This window comes from Prosopis cineraria, unplaced genomic scaffold (assembly GCF_029017545.1).
Source record: "Prosopis cineraria cultivar Desert tree isolate PC_DT_omini unplaced genomic scaffold, ASM2901754v1 PC5, whole genome shotgun sequence".
NCBI lineage: Eukaryota > Viridiplantae > Streptophyta > Magnoliopsida > Fabales > Fabaceae > Prosopis > Prosopis cineraria.
The window spans coordinates 22,736,463-22,757,785 of record NW_026555336.1 but is presented as its reverse complement, the minus strand read 5'-3'; the positions used below and the strand labels follow the sequence as shown (position 1 = coordinate 22,757,785).

General features: G+C 33.2%; 1 pseudogene; it reads left to right on the top strand.

Moving 5' to 3' along the window:
- The first annotated feature begins 4,768 nt into the window (after positions 1-4,768).
- Positions 4,769-10,515, top strand: LOC129310783 ((S)-8-oxocitronellyl enol synthase CYC2-like; annotated as a pseudogene).
- The last annotated feature ends 10,808 nt before the right edge of the window (positions 10,516-21,323 follow it).

Below are 21,323 nucleotides of genomic sequence, written 5' to 3'. Positions count from 1 at the left end.
CCGTTTTTTTTTAATGTTAATTTTCCTTTCTATAGGGTGTTTTATAACTCTCAGAGTGTTTTTTTTCCGTCAGAACTTTTCTAACTCTCTATCTTCCTTCATAAGGACGTCCCTATCTATATATAGTATATAGATAAGGGTTTTGTCTTCCACTTAAAAGCTCATAAAATTTAATTTTATTAAATTTATCTCATAAATTTAATCCATAATATCATATCTAATTCAAATTTATTTTATAAATTCAAATTATAAAACTGACATGATATTCTCTCTTATCATGTTAGTTATTAAATTTAATCTATCATATAAAATTAAATTTAAACTAACATAAGATAAGATAAGATAAGATAATATAATATAATATAATATAATATAATATAATATAATATAATATAATATATATCACATATACATATTATATTATATATATACGAATATATATATATATATATATTATATTATCTATATTTAATTTTATATATCATATACATATATCATATATATATTTGATATATATATATACATATATGGATATATATATATTTTGAAAATATATATATACATATATATAAAATTATATACATATATATAAAATTATATTTTATATTTTATATTTCATATAAATATATATATAAATATTTATCAAATAAATATTCAAATATATATATATATTATTCACCCTATATTACATTCATTGAATCTAGACATATTCAAGATTCAACAAACTTGGACATTATAGCTCGAGTTGGGCCGTTCTTGTGTGTGACCCTGTAAGCCCATATGAAATTGGCAGTGGGCTAATTATGCTATTAGCCCACAAGTTACAAGTAGCCTCTAACAAGACATTGCAACTACCCGATTCACTTGGGGATTGATGGTCTAATATAACCTATCATGCAATCATATCACATCCCTTTTGTCACGCAATATTTTGATCAAGTATGAGACATGAAATCGTCATTCTTCTTTACCTGACCATTACTTTCTCAATCTCTGAGTAGACTAGCAGTAGCAATGGAGAAACCCTTTCCATTATAGTATGGCCATACATTTTTTTAGTCTTACTCATCGAGGCGCCGGGTAATATCTCTCACTTAATGTGAGGGACAAATTCCATCTTGACCACTCATATTCCTCTGCATGAATATCACTAAACTCAATCATAGCCTTTATGATCACCCAGTCAAAGGTGACTTTTGACTAGGTTAAAGTTCAGTAGTCATCATGCAGGAATCCAGGATGGTCTCAGGTCAAAGGGCTTAGTGATATAGTTACATATGAGATAAGTTTATGACTTATACCATGTAGCTTTCTCATAGCAGGTCAGTCCAACACCTTATACTCTTTCAAATGCCTATGACTTTAACTTGTATCTCTATAATTAATTAAAGTCATACCAGTCTTGTTTCATTTATGATTCCTCAAAGATAACCGACCAGGGACATTTAGGACAATCACTATAGTTTGTCCAGGGATATAGTTATCATATTGAACATGCAATTATTATGATAATAAAAGAAAAATTCATTAAATAACAATATGCATAGTACAATGATTGGCCCTAGGGCACAATTTCCAACACTATCACTAATTAAGATAATCCAATCAGCAAAATCTTGAATAGCACTGTTAGATGCCATATTATTTGTCGCCATAAGTCTCATGTTTCTTGTCACTATAAGAACTTGACAATTATCCCATATATACAAAGAGTTAATGGTAGCAAAAACAATCTATTTTCTGGATCTAACTGGAATAAGAAGAGGATTTGTCTAAAGTCTCTGCCAAACACGAAAATTTTTTCTCCAAATGAAAGATTGGAAGCTAATGGGTTACTAAACTTTAGAATATCTTTTTAAGAATTTATCAAGGGCTTCAAAACAAAACTTGTGTGAACTAATAATTCAGCTAAGTTACTTCCTTGTTTTATGCTATATATAGCATCTTTTGTCACAAAAAGTGGAATACAAAATTGTGAGTGAGCTGTTCGTCCTCTTGGAAGCAATAAAGAAGCTATCTCGCTTGATGCTACATTGAGAACAATTGTAACTCAAGATCTTAATGAAGCAAACAGTGTCTTCCAAATATACGTCTTCCCAATACCACCATATCTGCAGAGGAAAAAAAACTCCTCCTTTGTTAGATGTAATAGAACTAATGATTTTATATAAATTTTCTTTTGCTCAAGAGTTAGTGTCTACAGCAACCTTGCCAATTTAGTAGACAATGCAACCTTATCATAATTTAGTTTGTTTCTTGTTAACCTGTCCTCACTTGCGTCCAAGCTTGACATGTTAGGTAAAGGCATAGGCTCATAATCTATGAGACTTTTCCTATTAGATTGAAGTATTTTCTAAATCTCAATCAATGTAAAGTTGCGTAAATCAGCATCACTTAATTGTAATCCTGTAAAAATAATGTTGTTACATCAGTAATGTTGTTTGATAATTTATATAAACTCTATTGATATTATTAAATTGTAGAAAAAAAATTAAAGAATGCAAATGTAATTACTGCATACCATGATGTTGAGTAATATTTCTTTGCCTATATACAATATTATTTGATAAAAAGACCCATGTACTATCCCATACAACCTTTAGTTGAGAGAAAGAATTATAGATAAGAGCAATGCTGAACAACCTTATTAAATTGTCCAGATGTCTATTGGCTTGCTTCTATGATGTCATCAATATATTCTTTGTCTTCGTCTAATAATCCCAATGCATAACAGGCATCTCTAAAAGTAGGGTAGGTGACTCCATCAAGGGTACGTATACTCTCATGTGAAGTACTGCCTTTGATGATGGTTAGCAGGATACACAAATAATACAATTCACCACTACATAGAGGGGTATAGTACAATCTTCTAATTGAGAAACCTTGCTTTATAGGTTACCACTAAATAAATCTTTTTATAAAAAAATTTGGTTAGGAATTCAAGACATGGTAAGCCCTTAGCCTCATTATCATCCACATCATCATTACCATTAAACCATGCCTTAAGCATTGCAGTCTTACCTGCATTACGATCAATAGCTGAATCCAATGGTTCATTATGATCAAATATGAGCCTGTTTGGAAACACCTGAAAAATCAATTTTAGCCACAAATCATGGTTTTGATAATTTTTACCCAAATACCCCACGTTTCCAAAATTTCATTTAACTTCCCAAACTCCATTTCAGTGAAGCAGATTTTTGTTCCATTCTGAAAATCAATTATGACCGTTAGCATTTATTATAGTCTGATGGTAGATAAAAAATTAAACTCTCTTTCCTACCCTTCTCCAACCCTCACGTGATCTTTTTGACTCCTAAACCCTGAGCTTTTGAACTGCAAAACTTCTTCATCTTCTCCCTCAGAGCTCCAGATCGTGAATAATGGCGTCTCATGAGTGGCGGCTTGCAGAGCTTCTTCTTCACTTCAGTTTGATGTGAACGGCCTTCCTTTGGTGTTTTTGTCCAAGGTTGAGCTCCTTCCTTACCCTCGTTCTTCATCCTCGATCTGGACAAGATCTTCAGATCGTGAGTGGCGGCCTGCAGAGCATGTTCTTCACTGCAGTTTGATGTGAATGGCCTTCCTTCGGTCCTTTTGTCCAAGTTCAAGCTCCTTCCTTACCCTCGTTTTTCATCCTCGATCGTTTTTCATCCTCGATCTGGACAAGATCTCCAGATCGTGAGTGGCGTCTCATGAGTGGCAGCCTGCAGAGCATCTTCTTCATTATAGTTTGATATGAATGGCCTTCCTTCGATGCTTTTGTCCAAGTTCGAGCTCCTTCCTCACTCTCATTCTTCATCGTCGATCTCCTCCCTCCAGCTTCGATCTCCTTCCTCCGGTGCTTCTCTGTCGAACTTCGACTCTACCTCCGACATCCGGTCTGTCCTCCCCTGTTTTAGGTGTTCTTTTATATCCTCTGCAAGTTATGATTTTTGTTGTGCTCTTTTTGTCTCCTCCGACCTGTACATGCGATTTCTCTGTGTCTATGTTTTTTTTTATTTTTGAATCTTCGACTTCCGACCTCTGCACAATATGCTTTCTGTTAAGGAGATGATGAAACAAAAATGAAAAAAAAATTAGACAGGAGACGATGAACAGAATATTTGGCCTTTTTTATTTTTTAATTTTTGTGAACTAAACTGTTGATAATACTGAGCCTTCACGTTTTATGTTCGTCAAATTCATCTTTCATATATGTTTTTTGGATTTTCATATATGTTTTCGGATAATTTTTTTGATAATCCTCAACATGCTTACTATACGGTTGCTGGATAATTTTTGATTTATGATATGCTGAAATTGATTTTTATATAGTACAATGACTAAGGATAAATCGAAAGCCTCATGGGATATGAGGATCACTAAGATTTTTATTGACTTATGCTTGGACCAAGTGCACAAGAAGCAGAGAAATGGTGGTAGCTTTAGCAAAGCAGGGCTGGATAAATATAGAAACTACCTTCAATAGTAAGACTGGAAGAAAATATGATAAGTAACAATTCAAAAACAAATGGGATAATTTGAGAAAGGAATGGAAAGACTAGAATAGATTGATTATGAGTGAGACTGGGCTGGGATGGAATCATGAAAAGAACACAGTAGATGCTCTAGATGATTGGTAGGAGAAAAAGATATCGGTATGACATTGTTATGTGAGGTTATATATTTATTTTCTTTATTCATGTGTATTGTGTAATATTATTAGTAATATATGTGCAGGAAGATCCAACATATGAAAAATTTCAATATAAAGGATTATCTTTTGCAAATGAATTATGTGAATTGTTTCAAGATACAGCAGCCACAGGAGGCAGATCATGGGCTCCATCAAGTAGAGCCCTCCCTTATCAATATCATAGGGTTTGAAGATGAGGAAGAAGATGAGTATCGCCCATATATGGAACAACGAGGTGTAGATCTTGAAGAAGGTTCAGGGGACAGTGATGAATTTTAGGAGTTGCTACTGGAGTAAGTGGTGAGTTCCAAAGAGTAATTCTAAATACTTCACAGGGAATCTATGGTGAAGGTAATGGGAAGGAATTGGGAACCACAAGTGGTGGTAGTGGGAAGAGGAAGAGGGTTGAATGCAACAGTAAGAGAAAGAAAAAAATGACCACCTCAAAAGTAATAGCTGATGCAATCAGTAAAATAGCCAGTGTATCAGAGACAGAAGCAACTCATGTAAATGGAACATCAATAGCTGAAGTTATGCAACATGTTGATGCAATTGATGAAATCAGAAATGACTATGATCTGTATACACGGTGTATTTCACTCCTCATGGACCAGACTATAAGGGAAAATGTTTACTGAGATGAGGAAAACTAATATGGGGGCTTGCATTGCATGGTTAAGATATCAATCTTTTAAAAATGGATGATTATGAGGTGTATTAAAACTTGTTATTAACTTGTTAACTTAGTTTATATTAGCTTGATTTCCTGGTATTGTAACTTTGTTATATTAGCTTGACTTTTTGGTATTGTAACTTAGTTATATTAGCTTGACTTAATGGTATTGTAATGATTTTTCCTAACTCTATGGTATTGTAAGCTTTTTGTTGACTATATAATATTTGACTTCATGGATGATTATGATGATTTTATAAATGATTATGCATTTACTATTGCTTATCACTTATTCGACTTCATGAACAGTATTATTGATAAAGTGTACATGTAAATATGTATTTGACTACAGGTACAAAGAACTATGGCAGCAGAGTCATACAAACAATGATAAAAAGAGCTCAAAAATTAGTACCATAGTTGGTTTATATGCAGTAAAACATTTGTGCAAGAAGCCTCGAAGAAATAGTGAGTACACAGGTCAATGTTGGGTTAATGAGATTTTAGAAGGGCATCCAATTCGTTGCTATGAAATGTTTAGAATGGAAAACCAAGTGTTTGATCAACTATGTATTGAAATGGTAAGGTGTGGATTGAAAGAAACTAGGCGAATGGGGGTCCAAGAAATGGTTGCAATATTTTAAAATACGCTTGCACATGGGTTAGGAAATAGGATGGCACAAGAAAGGTTTCAACACTCAGGAGAAACTATTAGCAGGCACTTTCATGATATTTTATCAGCTTGTAATATGCTTGCAATGGAATGTATCAAGCCACAGATCGAACATTTTGTCATATATCAACAAATTGCAAAATGATAAATGATATTGGCCTTTTTTTTAAAATGCATTGGAGCAATTGATGGTACACATATTCCATGTGTGGTCAATGTTAGTGAACAACAAAAATATATTGGAAGAAAAGGAATTCCAACACAAAACGTAATGGCGGTTTGTGATTGGGACTGTGTTTCACATTTGTCTTGGCTGGATGGGAGGGTACTGCACATGACTCTCGCATATTTCAACATGCTCTCACAACTCCTTCAATGAACTTCCCACATCACCTTCAGGTATAAGATTTATTTTTTAAAAAAATTTTAGTTACCTTAGACTTAAAATTACAAACATGTCAATTAATTTTGTTTTTTATAAGTAAATATTATTTGGTGGATGCTGGCTATCCAAACCTAAATGGATATGTTGGACCGTATAGACGTGAGCGCGTATCATCTTTTTGATTTTAGGAGGTCATCTTCATTTGCAAATAATAATGAGGTCTTCAATTATTATCATTCAAGTTTAAGGTGCACCATAGAAAGAACTTTTGGGTTTGGAAGATAGATTGGCAATTTTACGCCATATGCCTAGCTATGATTATGATACACAAGTTCAAATTGTTGTTACAACAATAGCAATACTAATTTCATTAGAAAACAGTCTGATTCTGATTATGAATTTATGCGTCATGAAACAGAAGACTACATAGAGCATGAAGATAATGATCATGTTGATGACTATTCATCCTTACCTTCATCTATAGCATCCTCATCAGATATGGCTCATCTTCATGATGTTATTAGAGATCAGATAGTTTATTATCTCCCAAGTCATTAGTTGTTGTAAACTAGATGTTTAATATTTAAGATTTGTATTTGTCTCTTTTATTAAATTTACGTAAGTTGATACATATTTATATTTTACATGGATTCATTTTATCATATTACATTAAAAAATTGATAAAAAAATTATTACATTATAAAAATAAATGTCCTTTATTGTAATTTATTCATTCAAAATTGATTCTGAAAAAATTATCCAAACACCTTCAATTTTATCAAAATAATTTTTAAAAATTTATCCAAACACCACCACGTTCTGATAATCAATTTTTTCTATAATCAATTTTTTCAAATTGAAAACCAAACGGGCCCTATGACATTTTGTTGGTTAGGCAAGTGGAAAGTTAACCTTTCAATAGATGGTTTCCTATAATTAATATCAAATGCAAATATTCTCTATGTAGATTTGCAAAGAGACAATATCTACAATCATAATATAATTTAATCTTATCATGGATTCTCTTAGTAGTTGGGTCGCGCGAATCAGTAAAAAAATACAGCTATAACCCTATCGTGTCCTTTGGTCACATACTTGAAAAGATATTTAATTGATTGAGCTTGATTGCATCTTTTAAAATTTATATGAGCATTATACTTTAACAACAAATATGGATTATGTGGTATTACATACCTCTTGTCCAAATCAATGCCATTTTTATTATCATCATCCCATTATCTAATCTCCTATATCATGGGTAACCTTCTTCATTGATAACTGTGCTAAAGTTGAATGAAGCAAGATTTAAGTACATTTTAATTTAAATTATAAAATTAATTGATTTTAACTATTATATTTTTTTATAATTTTTTATAAAATATTAAAATATATTATTTTAATTAAAAAATGGTTTGATCCCATTTCAACTCTGGTCCAACCACTAAACCGTAAACTAGTACCCTTAACCAGCTTAGTGATAGATTTAGTTTTTAAAACCTTGGTAAAAAAATGTGACATTTATGTTTCAATGGAGGAAACGTATATCTCATAGCAAGACAAACTTTGAAAATTTTTCATCTTAAATTTTAGAGTAATTAGTTGGTAAAAAAAGTTTAGAGTAATTTTACCTCTAGTTTATTTATTATAGTTTGAACTTTGAACGCTTTGAGATCAATTTATATATATTTTTAACAATTTTAAAGACATAACTATCATTTCTTAATAAGTATAAAATTAATTTTGTATTATATTGAAGATCTTAGAGAGTTTTTGATAAATCTAGTTAAAAAAAAGAGTTTTTTTAATAAATACTTTATTGCTTTTGTCCTATTTATAAGAAAAGGAGATAACAATAATTTTAGTCATATTTATATGGCACTTTATTATTTTATATGTTTATTTTATCTTTCTACCTTATTAAATATTGGAAAAATTTATTAAAAATAATTTCTTTGTCTTGATTACGTTAATGAAGTTTTAGGTGGATTTTAGTAAAATATGCTGGAACAAGAGGGAGTATATATTTTTATAAATTTACATATATTGTTTTATTTTTTGGGCCAAATGACTTGTACTCCCTCCATCATTTAAAGATGTAAGTCATTTTTAATTAAATCTCACTCTCAATAAAATAGTTATTTATCTTTAAATTAATCCTATCTTTTCATATTTATTCTATGTAATAGGATGTTTTTTACCTTAAAAAAAATATAAAGTGATTTATTCAATATGAAATTTTTTTTAAAAGGTAATAATTACATCATAAAAGATTTAAAAATATCTTATATTTTTTAACATTCAAACTCTTAAAAAATATTTTATATTTTTGAACCAACGTAGTATTATCTTCTGTATCCATTTTTTTCATGAAGCTGAATCTATAAAACCCAGTTATCGCATATTTGTTGGCACATCCTAGTAATACATGCAGACAAAAAACAGCACAAAGAGCTGGTGGCGGGCGGGAGCAATCGGCGCTGCCAAGGTCAGTTTCCGTCCCTCCCCCCCCCCCCCCCCGTTTTTTGTTGTGCCATTGTCAGTGTAATTAAACGTTAATTATAATGAATTTGATATCTTTACTTGACATAATCTTTTTAATTTTCATTTTGGTTATTTTTTTTCTCATCAATATTAATTCATCAGATTCTCTACCACCTTTACGCCAGAACTCTCATTGGAATGTAAATTTTTTGCTTCTTATTAAACTCCAACTTTTTTCTTAAAAAGAATAATTAATTCCTTCCTTCATCTTCATCTTCATCTCCACAGAAGAAATTCGATGAAGAGGAACAACCACCAAGTTTTCAGAGCGCGGCTCTAGTAATTGGCGTTACCGGCTTCATCGGAAACAGCCTAGCAGAGATCCTGCCTCTCGCCGACATGCCCGGCGGACCGTGGAAGGTATACGGCGTCGCTCGCCGCCCCCAACCGAAGTGGAACGCCGATCATCCAATCCAATATATCCAATGCGATGTCTCAGATCCAAACGACACTGAATTGAAGATTGCTGGATTGACTGACGTCACTCACATCTTCTTCGTCTCATGGACCAGTCGACTCACCGCGGCAGGGAAATGCGAGGTGAACGGAGCTATGCTCAGAAACATCCTACGCGCCGTCATCCCAAACGCTCCGAATCTTCGTCACGTATGCCTTCAAACCGGCGTCAAACACTACCTTGGCTCTTTCGAGTCATTAGGCAAGATCCAACCTCATGACACACCGTTCACGGAGGATTTGCCCCGACTCAATACACCCAATTTCTACAACATCCAAGAGGACATTCTAATTGAAGAGGCTGATAAGAACTAGGGCTTGTCTTGGTCGGTTCACCGCCCTCAAGTGATGTTTGGGTTTTCCCCTTATAGTATGATCAACCTGGTAAGCACGCTGTGTGTATGCGGCCATCTGCAAGCACGAGGGCATTCCCTTGAAATTTCTCGGAGTTAAAGAGGCGTGGGAGTGTTATTCTGTTGCTTCCAATGCCGATTTGGTTGCAGAACAGCACACGTGGGCGGCGGTGGACCCTTATGCAAGGAACGAGGCGTTTAATTGCAGCAATGGCTATGCGTTTAAGTGGAAGCATTTGTGGAAAGAGTTGGCAGAACAGTTTGGGATTGAAGAATATGGGTTTGGAGGTTCTGATTCGACGTTGGTGGAGATGATGAAGGACAGGGGACCAGTTTGGGATGAAATTGTGAAAGAGAATCAGTTGCAACCTACGAAGCTGGAAGAGGTAAGTAACTGGGGGGCTGCGGATGCTATGATGCGTAATGAAGCAAAGTTAGATAGTATGAACAAGGCGAAAGAGCATGGCTTTTTGGGATTTAGGAACTCCAAGAATTTATTCATAACTTGGATACAAAAACCAAAACCTACAAGATTGTGCCTTAAGTAGCAACTGAGAATCTTATCTGCACTCCTGTCAGTGTTAGTGGCTCAAAATCATGTCGTGTCTATTTGGATGATCTATAACAGGGGAACTTAAAAGGCAAAGCGACAGTCTAGCCAGAATAAAATAGGAATAATTGCAGTTGTGATTTTGTTATCTGCTATTAGTTTTGAACTCTAGTGTGTTGCTGCATGTTGTAGCATAGTTGCAGCTGTGGATTGTGTGAAGAATTTGTAATGGTCGTATGTTTTTTTCTTTTTTGTACTTTTCTTTTCTTTTGGCCAGATGTAATGTTCGTATTTAATGAATAATATTTATATTGTCTGATCGTATGGTCATGAGCGGCGAGTTTGATTTTGGTGCTCATCACATGATAAATAACTAAAGTCTAAATTTTAAATTTTATTTTTGTATTTTTATTTTATACTTATTATAAAAAATTATAAAATTTTAATAAATATATCATATCATTAATCTGGACAATATAAATTTAATCTAAATAATTCAATTTAATATTAATTTTTTATAATTTTTATAAATTAACTATCCAAATATATTCTAAATAGTTTAGATTTAAATTTTTTAAACTGCAAACTTTTCTTAATTTTTTTTTAAAGTTCCAGTTTAAATATTATCTTTATTTTTATTTTAAAATATTATATTTACTGAAAAAAATTTTGAAAATTTTTAAAAAGGTTATTATTAAATCCAGATAGTCCATAATATATCTGGATAGTAAATTTATAAAACTTATAAAAACATTTTAATATGAAATTGAACTATTCAAATTAAATTTTTATTTTTTAAATTGATGATAAAAAGATTTATTAAAATTTTATAATTTTTTGCAATAAATATAAAATAAAAATATGAAAATAAAAACTTCAAATTTGAACCGTCCAGTTCGCTGATCGAGCGACGAGCAGCATGCGCTGAAACCAAGCGCCTTATGATCGAGTGGTTATCTTTGCATTCCCTTTCCTTGCTCCAGAAGACAGGAAAGTCTCGCCCAAGCACGAACACTATGATACTTTTTATTAGTGATATGTCTTTAGAGGGAAACACTATCAACATTATTATGCATGATAATTATCTTCCGCTTTTAATTTCTTAAAAAAAAAAGTACCAAATGAAATGTTTATCTATGTTAAATGATTGCAAAAAAACTTAATTTTTGCATCTTAGTTGTGTTAACTTTAATATCTCAATTCTCATAAATCAAATAAGATTTAAGGATAATGATGTGCATACCTGAAGAATCCATGATTGAATGCGAGACCTCAATTACCTCGAGTATAGGTAGACACACAACGTACTAGACCCCCCGTAGTCTTCAAATAGTGCAAAGATAATGGAGATAAATGAAAACTGTCATGTGTTAAATGGTTATCGACTAATCGACTTATCAGGACCAGATTAGTAACTGCTTTATTAAATAATGAATTAATTATATTCTATTATCTCTAACTCAATCAGTTAAGAGATAGGAAATAATTGACAGTTATTGAGTCGTAGGTTGGGCCTCTGCCTATTGGGTTCACTCGTGTGGTTCACCTATCACGGTCCACACAAGATCATAAAGACTAATTTGTTTGGGCTTATTAATTAATATAAATTTATATATAAATATTTCAACAATCTCCCACTTGGATTGAATTAATTAAGCAAGTTGTATAAACAAGCCATAAACAAAATTAAAAAAATGAAACTCCACAAAATCATTGGATCCTATGGGGAAACAAGTGATATAATGTCTCATAATCTAAATAAAATATAAATTTTTTTTATTCCAATATAGCTCAACAAGATAACAACATAAATCACTGATTCTTATGGAAACAAGTGACATGCATAGCGTAGTACCACAATAAAACCATTGAATCCTATGGGGATATAAATGATATAGATGTATCTAACTGAACTCAACATAAAATGGGTCTTCCTCAACATTAATTTTGAGGATGTGAAAACTTAAGCAAATTTACATCCCTTAAACAGGTATCAAACTAGGAGTGTGAATTAGATTTCTGAACACTCAATTAAAATAGGTTGCTTGAGACAAATCAAGGTTGTAATTAGACATATTTAAATGGATATTAATCATTAAATAAATATGTCAGACAAAAAATTTTATATCAAGGTGGCACAACCACAAGTATGTTATCTTATTTACTTAATCATTGGCTAGTGACTGGCTATTAGCATAGAGCATAAGAAGCAAAAAATTGTTTTTCCCTGACAGTTAACAAATATACACAAATATGAATTATTTCGAGTAAAATTAAAGGGAGCTAATATCCTCATCAAAACTTTAGATATCACTACCTAGAGACTTGCTTATTTCAAAGATGGTTTTAGATAGTTGCATATTAAATGTTCTCAACTAAATTTTACAAAACCATCTTATTAAGGTATTTCAAATCTTCACCCTCGAGTCTCTATTCTTTTAAGATAATTTAATGGCAAATTATTATGATATCTATGAGTAATGTAATAATGTCCTCACAATGTATAAAAGGAAATGTTTATTTTAACAAGCAGATTCCTTAACAACCTCATCATATCAAATAAAGTTGATGAACAAACCTGCTTAGGTAAAGGTGGTGCTCTTAACAAGTAGACCAATAGTCTAGGCCCATAACTCTCACTATTTATTTGAAAATAAGATTCAAACTCGATTAACTTAATAGTGAGCAATAAAATTGACACCTTCTTAATCCTATGCAATAATAAACAATAGATCCCTTAATAGATTTTGAGATTAATCTTCTTCAACTAAAGATTTCACTTATGATTTCTAACCCAATACAAATAATTTATCTTATATTATTTTGGACACTAGATTATAAGGCATCCAATTCAAATACGAATTAAGAACTTTATCAAAAAAAGGTTCTAACAAAATGTATTTAATATTATCATACCTATAGGGTACAAGAAACATCAAAACATGAAAACCTTTATTTGCAAACTTGCCAAAAAATAAATGCCCAACTACCAACAATGGTAATCTTTGTTTTACCGACAGCGTCATTTACCAATTTAGTATTCTCAGATAATTTCAAAGTTTTAAACACAAATTACATTGACAATGACATACCTATGGGGTAAAATTCATTGTTAACATAATATCTTGAAATATCATTTTAAATAATACACTACCATGATTTGACCCACTATAGGTGAGTACACAATCACTAAGTGTAAATAACTCTTGCAATATGATAGAAATATATCACTAATTTATTGTAAATGCCCTGAGCATGTGGATGGAAATGAGAATTCCAAATATCTGTAATTTATCCATCTCCTTAATGAAGCTAGATTATTAACAGTAAAACATTATATATAGGGCTTACAATATAATGGATTTACATGCCTAAAGTATCAAGAGCTCATCATAAGTTTAGAATTGTATAACCTCATAAAAGAACAATAGTCTAGCAACTCCACTTAAATGAGCCTTAGCTTCCAAAGTTGTTCCAAACTTGAAACACTTTACCCCTCATTGGAAGTTAATATGGGCTACTATTAATAGCTACTATTAATATTGTATGATCCTTCAATCTCTCCCCTTTCTTATGTGAAGTAAGAAGATGTCAAGAATTCATACTTAGGTTGTAGTAATTTATAAACCATGACCCCATACAAGTTCAAGACATACCCTCTTTAACACCAAATGTTCCATTATAATTGAGTGCTATCAAGCATCTTATAATATATCTCACCAAAAATGTTGTCCCTAATTCCTTTCTTTAATGGTGAATTTAATCACTGCCAAAGAGATTTGGTTGGACTTATACAAATATTTATTATAGGCTTTGTCAGAAGCATTGGACTGTAAAGAGAGATCCTCTGATTTGGGTTCTCTTAGAGCCAACTAATTCTCAAAGTTTTAAGGACTCTCATAAATTATCATAATGAGTCCCATAAAGAGCCTTTACAAAAAAATAGTTACTCAAAACAAAACTAAAATCGCAAAACATAATATGGGAAACAATAATTATGCATGCAAAATATAATTATAGTATAGAATTTCCAACAAGCGAATTTTCAATTATGCAACTATTATCATGTACCAAGAAGTCCCATAAAGGTCCTTAACAAAAGGTAGTTGCTCAAAACACACAAACTAAAATCATAAAACAAAAAATGGAAAATAATAATTATGCGTGCATAACATAATTATAACACAGAATTCCTAACAAGCGAATTTTAGTTATGCAACTATCATTATGTACCAAGAAGTCCCATAAAGGGCCTTAACAAAATGTAGTTGCTCAAAACATAGAAACTAAAATTGCAAAATAGAATATGAGAAATTATAATTATGCGTGCATAACATAATTATAGTACAAAATTCCCAACAAGAAAATTTCAGTTATGCAACTATCATCATGTACCAAGAAGGCTCTCACACTATATAGATTTGGCTCATAAAAAAGTCCACACCCAAAACAATGTATTAAATATTTATATATCTATGGGGTATAACAAATATCTAATACATAAAAAAATGCTATTTGCCTATCCTCAAAGCCAATCAATCAAAATCACATTAATAATATCACACCTATAGGGTATGTCAATTACTAATGCTACAAGATCTTAAGCATCACAAAATTACAAGTTTTATGATCTTAGGACAAAACAAAAAAATAATAATTCTGGAATTAGAGAGCAAATCTGGGACTTCAGTGAAATTTTAAAAAAGGTGTTTAGGGGTAAATTGGTAATTCTGGAAGAGATTCGGGTCCAAAAACGTAATTGTGAAAGCTAAGGGACTAGCATATAATTTTGAAAAATTTCTTGAGGTCACGGTGTAAATCTAAGAAATTATAGGCTGAATGAGGTCATTTAAACTGGGGCCGAAATGCAATTAACAAAAACAATAATTTTTTTTGGTTGCATTGTTCTGGGCCCATGCAATTTGGGCCCAGTACCAGTTTTATAAACTGTGCGGACTTAGCCCACTAAAAAAAAAATGCCTCCAATTTTTTTTTAAATCAGGCCCAGATGAAATCTGGGCCCAATACCATGAAATCGAATCCCTAGGACTCGATTTCTAACCCGCTTCGTGCTCCTCCTCCTTCTCCATTAGCTGCGAACCAGAGGAACCATAGGAGGGCTACAGTGCAGTAGTGACGTGAGGAAGGGAAGGTGATGTCGGCGACCACGTAATGACCTTGTCTGTGGACCACCGCGTACCATACAGCTTTTGGCAGCCTTAAAGCTATGTCTTCAGTTTATCCTTCCCCATGCCGCGAATGACAAAAACCATGAGAGAGCGACACTGCAGCAATACCATGAGAAAGGGAGGACGATGCTATGAACCAGAATGCTGGGACTTGGGACAACTGCACCTTGACAACGCCATGAACCTGAAACAAGGGAAACTTCATCGGTGAACACAGCAGCAACCTCCTATCCGATTATGTGTCCGCGACAGCCATCTCTGGTGTATCTGGAGTTGTGTTTTCTAAAAACTTAGCAGTAATCCAACACCAGTGTCACAACAGTAAAAATGTCACCGCTCTCCAGCATTCTTGACAATAGAAAGCGACTTTTGACAACTGATAGTAGTGAACGCTGATGTCGAGGAATTCATAGCCACTACATTCTTTATTCTCCAGTAACAGGTTAGTGAAGAATGCAATTTCCTTCACAGTGAGCTTGGATACAATAGTAAAGGCTCATGGCGAAGCAGGTGGGAGTTCATTCATAACTCAGTTTCGGCGAACATCCACAATGGTGAAGCCAGAAATAAAATAGAGATTCACGAGAAATAGATTAACAGACACCTAGCTAAAATTTGAGCAGTCAAGATTATATTAAGCATCAAGTTTTTTTTTAAAAGATAACAGGATCTCAATCAACTATTCTATATTCATTATCATTATACTTATAAGCATGTTAATTGAGATATACAAATTAATATTTGTAACTTAGCTCTGATACCATGTGTTAACTTTAGTATCTCAATTCTCATGAATCAAATAAGATTTAAGAATAATAATGTGCGTACCAGAAGAATTCATGATTGAATACGAGACCTCGATTATCTCGAGTATAGGCAAACACACAACCTACTAGACCTCTCATAGTCTTTAAAGAGTGCAAAGATAATGGAGATGAATGAAAACTGTCATGTGTTAAATGGTTATCGACTAATCGGCTTATTAGGACTAGATTAGTAACTGCTTTATTAAATAATGAATTAATTATATTTCATTATCTCTGATTTAGTCAGTTAAGAGATAGGGAATAACTAACAGCTATTGGGTTGTAGGTTGGGCTTCTGACCATTGGGCTCACTCGTGTGGTCCACCTATCACGATCCACATAAGATCATAAAGACTAATTTATTTGGACTTATTAATTAATGTAAATTTATATATAAATATTCCAACAAGTTGTTCATCTTACATTTTTCCCCATTATGTTTTTTTTGGGGTTCATTTGTGTCTAAGAAATGTTTGCCTCAAAATTGTACCATGTTTTTTGTGTGGTAGATATCAGGAATCCAAAGACGTACCTGTTAGTACATTGGGTAATACCTCTGTAGATAATTGAATTACTGGAACTCTACTTCTGGTTAACAATAAATACACTATTAAGAGAAAGAGGAGAAGAGAATGAAGCATTCACCAAGTGTAACCTTCTGGGTCACACTTAATTTGTCTTCTTTTGTAATTTCCAATTGGTCAGTTATCTACTTCCACGCTAGCCACATCCAAACAACTAAATGCTGTCAGACCTCTCATTCAAGTATAGACAAGCATGATCCACATGCATGGATAAACTATCTTCTCTTTAGCTCACTAATCACTTCAATGATTCAAGAGTGGGCTACTTAGGGTACCAAGTATGAATGATGTATTTTGAAGCACCAAACTTCTCTATGAGTCCAATCACACGTAGGTAATTTGAGTATTAAGCGTGGATGAGTATATAGAGGCACCTCATTTCTCTGTGATACGAATCACACTTGGGCAACTTTTGAACCAAGCTTGAATAGCTTGTTCAGTACTATGGCTCATTCTAGTTGACTAATGCACTTGTGGTTTTTATTAGCTATATGATCTATATCTTTCGATGATAAGGAACAACATGCTAGACACTTGAGGATTGTCTAAGGTTTCTGTGAGATCATATGCTATATGCCAAGCTTAATAAGTACGATTTTTGGATGAGAGAGGTTAGACTCTTAAGACATATCATGTCAGTAAATAGTGTTGCAGTTGATCCATATAAGGTTTAAGTGGTCTTGTAATGGGAGAGATCAAAATCAATTATAAAGATCTATATTTTCCTTGAGTTAGCAAGTTACTACCAGTGTTTATTAAAGGTTTCTCCTAGATTTTGATGCCTTGACTAGGCTCACGAGGAAGGATAGGCCATTTATTTGGGATGATAGGTGCGGGACAACTTTTTTCAAGTTGAAAGAAAGGTTACCAATAGCTCTGGTATTGGTGATTTTGGATCCACAAAAGCCTTATGATGTGTATATTGATGCCTCTCATAAGTGTCTTGGTTGTGTTCTAATGCAAGATTAAAGGGTAGTGGCATATGCGTCTCGATAACTTAGGCCACGTGAGGAGAATTATTTGATGCATGATCTAGAGTTGGCTGTAGTGGTCTTTGCATTAAAGATCTGGTGTCATTATCTTTATGGAATAGAGTTCAAGGTCTTGAGCGACCACAAAAGTCTCAAGTACCTAGTGAATCAAAAAGAGCTGAACATGAGATAGAGACGTTGGATGGAGTTTCTTAAAGATTAAAATTTTGAATTTAACTATCATTCAGGGAAAGCAAATGTGGTAGCGGATGCTCTTAGTTGTAAGACTTTGCATGTGGCCACTCTGATGGTTCGAGAACATAGATTGATGGAGTCTTTAGTTGAAACTTCTTTAGGTATGACTGAGTTTTCCTTGAATAGTCTTAAGACTATGATTATTTTCAATGAATTTTGGAAAGAGATATGAGATGCTCAACTTCAATGTAACTTCTTAGTTTTTAATTCCCTGATTTACTAAGATCAATAAGGATAATTAAATAGGTCGATGTGGTGTGTGGTTAGAGGAGAATAATAAATGTTTTTAGTTGGAATTTCAAGTATAATATAGGTTTAAAGTGAAATTGGGTCACTTAGGCACCAAAAAGTGAAGAAAAACAAGCTAAAAAGCCTCTTGCCATATGCCACGGCACATGCGTGATATGCCACAGTGCATAGGGCCATTAGGTGAGAGTTGTCTTCTTTATACCACATGCCTAGCGTATGGGATAGGCGCCACGGTGCAAGATGCAAATACTGTAGTTATCTATCGTGAAAATGAGATAAAAAAGAGAGAAGAGAAAAGAGGAAATGGAGAGACACACCAAGCGCTACTAAGGTTTACTTGTGGGCGACATTGGGAGTATTTTAAAGACTATAAACACCCAAGGTAAGTACCACATACATTAATCTCCCTATTTCTTTCACATTTATGAGTTTATAGTTAGGGTTTGATGGTAGAAGTGGATTTTTGATCCATATGGGTTATGGGTCTAAATTTATTAATGGAAATAGAGTTAATGGGAGTCTATTAGAGTATCTAAACCTAGTATAATGAATTTTTGGTGTCTTAGGTTGTTGGGCACCATTAATATCCAAAAATTTCATTTATTATGGGTGGTTAGAAGATTGTAATGCCATTAATGGGAATTTAATGGTTCCTTAATGTTATTGGGGATTGAAGGTAATTAATAAACCCAAGGGATAGTCTCAAACTCTTGTGGAGTGAATATTGGGCAATTTAGAAGTGGAGATTGAGGGTTTAATGTTTGAGTTGGTAATGTTGATGAAATTCAACTTGGTTGATTGTAGTTTTGGCTCTTGGTCACCTATTGAATTAGAAATTCAAGCTTGAAAGCTCTTATGCTGAGGGGTAAACCTTTGACCTCTCAAAGGTTTGAGGTAACCAAAGGAACCCTATCCTAGGTAGTTATATGTTAATTGATTATTAATTATGAATGTTGCATATATGGATTGATTCTTAATGTGAAAGCATGCATTAGTTTCAACAAGTGTATGAAAATTGAATATATAGATGTTATTTTTAGTTTGAAATGCAAATGCGAAATCAAGATATTTTTGAACTATAAATATGCATAAGTATTTGGGAAAAATGACTATGATGTTGTGTTGAGATAAATGCGTGTTAATGAGAAATGGATTTTTGAGATTAAGTGAGAATAATGTTGGGAAAATGATGAGAATGCATACTTGGGTAGTGCACGGTCATGAGCCCAATGTGATTATTATGATAATGAGTAAATGAAAATGAAAATGTGAAAATGGTAGAGTATCATACATGGCATGATCAATAGGCGGGAGTTCGCCAGGGAATAGGAATAGAGAAAAATTCATATGGTACTTAGGTTGCCCTCCGGTGCATGAGGATATAGCCTTGTCCCTTAATTTGTCGAGGGATTGTCCCATAGTTTGTCAGGGGACTAGAACCTAGCTTTCTCCACCAGTTCAATGAGGAGAATAGTCTAAGGTATAAGATACCCCAGAGATTTGAGAATGGTGGAAGTCGTGGTTCAACAATAAGTCATGTGATCTTTAACCGGGTTACTCCTCACGATTAGTGAGCTTGGGTAATCTAGTTATACGAACGGAGCCCTATTCAGTGTTATAGGCTACAGTTTCAGTTTGAGGAAATAAGGAGGATATAAGGTTGGTTAATCATTGCCTAAGTAAATATATGACGTGTCACACGTGTTGAGTTATGGCAAGTTGCATGAATAATGGGGTCATGGTCACATATTTGAGAGTATTGTGACAATACATATAGTATAAATGAGAAAAAGATGTTACAAAATGAGTAATGATGAGTTATAATGTGTGTGAGCATGTTTTGAGTACTTGGTTCCATATGTGCGTGCTTGGCTTATAATTGATATATAATTGTATAAGTAGGTTCTACCTTGGTTACTGAGTGGCTAGACTCGTCGCTTTCATTTGACACTTTTCAAGCTTTAGCTCTGGTGCAAAGAAGGAGAAGGGTTAAGAGGTTAGGAATTAGCATATCCCTATTATATGCCTCTAGTTTAGATTTATCTTGTGTAATAGTATATGATCACTGATTCTAGGTTGCATGCCATTATACTTACACTATTTTGTTATTGCAAATATCTGATTTATATTTTAGCCCCTGAGTATTTGTGTATGTTGTGAAAATATATTAATAGGGCCAAAATTCTAGTACGAGTGTAGAAACAAAGGTTTGAATATGTTTTGATTGATTTGGGTATAATGCAATGGAAAATTGTCTCCCCCTCTATTTTTGGTAAAAAGGGGTGAAGGAGTGAAATTTTGTTCTACTATTATTTAAGTGCGTGTGATATGTTGTACTGATAGTCTTAGGTCCAATGGACGTGGTCCAGGTATTAGGAAAAGCTTTTGGCACTTGTTGAGGGTTTTGGACATCCTTTTTGTGAAAGTTGTAAAAAGTAGTTAAAATATGTTTAGGTGTCCAACTTCTTGGTGTGACTTGTTTTGGAAGTGAAACCCATGCCATTAGCTAGTCTATGTAAAAATCTTTTTGTAGACACTTATATCATGTCATTCGGATATCAGAAGGAGAATTGGGACACATAAAAAGTTTTTTCAATTTTGCTGTCAAATGATAGCTGAAATTATTGATTTTTACGTGTAACACATTACGGTGCATGGTGCCTAAGTTGTGATGCATGGCACAGAAAGCAACACGCCGTGGCGCAGGATACACGAGCCACGGCGTATTACCCTGTCACACAGTGAAAGAGTTATTTTTACCTATTTTTGATTTCTTTCACTCCTCCGAGGCATTCCATGCTTCCATAACTTGTTTTTACTCTGATATAGGATGCTATGATAGTCCTAAACTCATTTTTATTTTAGAAAACTTAAGATCTCTTGAGTTTGAACTAAAACTTGGTAATCACTTTTTTTTGTTAATCTTTCAATTACCTCGAGTTTTATTAGTTAATTGTTTTTAG